The following is a 2,279-nucleotide window of genomic DNA, read 5'->3' as shown; positions in this document are numbered from 1 at the left end:
CAAGCCGAAAGCGGGAGGACGCATGCGCCACAGCAGTCAGCGGTCGGGGCTGCGCTCGGTACCGGCCGCGCCCGACAGGGTGTCACATCACAGCGAGGCGAGCGGGGCGGAAGTAGGGAACGTGCCGCGTCGGCCTGTGCGCGGCGAGGGGCTTGGGCCACCCCGTGCCCCGCGGCGCGGCCTGGGAAGCGCTCGGCCGCTGGACTGGAGCCAGCGGAGCGGTGGCGCCCTGAGCCGGGAGGGGATGGGGCGCTGGGCGCTGCGCCTCTGGGTGAGCCTCCCTGCAGCGCCTGGGCGGGGTGCTCGGCGGCAGGAGAGACCCCGGGCCCGCCGGGTGCGGGGCCTCTGGGGAGCAGGAGCTCGCCACCGCTCTCCAGTTCTCTTCGCCCCCGCGGCTGCTCCATGGGGGGAGCTGAGCGGGATTTAGGGTTGCCAGTTCTGGTTGCACGTGTTCCTGGAGGTGTTTTCACACGATGTAATCTTTAATTCCTGGAGACTCCAGGCCAATCCTGGGGGGTTGGCATTGTATCCCCCATCCAGCCCCGGTGATTGCAGGGAAAGCTGCAGCGAGGTCACATGTGTCTATTTCTCTGAAACTCTAGCTGGTCTCTACTGAGCATGTGCAAATTGTGATGTTTCAAATGCTTAAATTACAACTTTGCTAAAGGTGGGTAGATTTTTCCTGGAGGCAGCACAACCCTGAGATGAAGGTCATGTCCTCGATAAATAGTCATACCCCTGCTCCAGAGCACAGGGGTGCTAGAGCTTCTCATAGAACAGGGCATCTGCATTTTTGTTAAAAATGGTAGAACAGTGTATTTTTCTTTCATGTTCTCAGAAGTAGCTGAAATTTTCCAGAAGGCTTCAGCCGGAGGGGAAACAGTTGGCTGGGAGACTTCAGCCTAAAGGGTTACATTTTGGTAAATTTATATGCAACCAAAAACAGAGTGAAGTGTGGGGCAGCTTTCATAATAGGTAGTGGTACCAGTCCTGCCTCTAATACTAGTTATTCCCCCACTGTCCCTTCCCAGGCTGCAGGTTAGTGTCTGGGTGAGTGCATGAATGTGTCTGGCAGATCACCGGTGAGATCCCATGATTTCCATGAACAAATAACCTGGAGAGTTTCTAGTATGATGCTGGGCAGCTCATCCCATTAGTTACTCTAAAAAATCTGCTCTGTCATCGTCTAGTTGTCTGTAGACCATTTAAGTCCTGGGTTCTTTTTGTCCTTTGTGTTGCGGATCATGTAGATGCAGTCAAAGATTTTGAGTACGTATGGCCAGACATTTTTGAGTGGTGCACTTTAAAAACAAATTTTACATGCGTATACATGCACAAACACCCCCCTTTTAATTGTGCAAGTATTTTATTTTTTAAAACCACCTGTAGTGTGTTGGGTTGTCTATTCTGTGGTTGGAGCTGGTCCTGTTACCAGAAGTTGCCATCTTCATAAAGCACTCAAGATAGCTGCATCCAAAGCTGACTGCAAGGACTTACAAAGGGATCCCACTAAACTGGGTGACTTGGCAGTATCCGGAATATGGCATACAGTTCTGGTCACCCCCTCTCAAAAAAGATATATTAGAATTTGGAAAAGTACAGAGAAGGGCAATGAGAATAATTAGGGGCATGGAACAGCTTCCATACAAGGAGAGATTAAAAAGATTGGTGCTATTCATCTTAAAAGAGACATCTAAGATGGCGGATATGATTGATTGCTATAAAATCATGCAGGTATGGGGAAAGTGAATAGGGAAGTGTTATTTACCCCTTCACATAACACAAGAACTAGGAGTCACACAATGAAATTAATAAACAGCAGGTTTAAAACAAACATAAGAAAGTACTTCTTCACACAATGCATAGTAAACCTGTGGAACTTGTTGCTATGGGATGTTGTGAAGGACAAAGGTATAACTGGGTTCAAAAAATAATTAGATAAATTCCTGCAGAATAGGTCCATCAGTGGCTATTAGCCAAGATGGTCAGGAATGCAACCCCATGCTCCGGGTGTTCTTAAACTTCCAAATGCCAGAAGATGGGACTGTGACGGGTTGGATCACAGAAAACCCCTTGGGAACTGCCAACTGATGTGCTGGGACTACCTCTGAGCCGCTTTCCCTGTCACTTAATAGCTGTTGAAACTCCCTTCTCTTCACTGAAAGCATTTATGTTTTGAGAGCAAAGGTATGCCAATGGCTGATCAGCACATGTAAGTTTTAGAAGGGGAAGGAGCCAGTAGCCTGCCAAAAGACTGAGAAAGAGGCTTTGAGATGCAA

This window comes from Natator depressus, chromosome 2, assembly GCF_965152275.1.
Source record: "Natator depressus isolate rNatDep1 chromosome 2, rNatDep2.hap1, whole genome shotgun sequence".
NCBI lineage: Eukaryota > Metazoa > Chordata > Testudines > Cheloniidae > Natator > Natator depressus.
The sequence above is the reverse complement of the archived record's forward strand: the minus strand, read 5'-3'. Positions refer to the sequence as shown.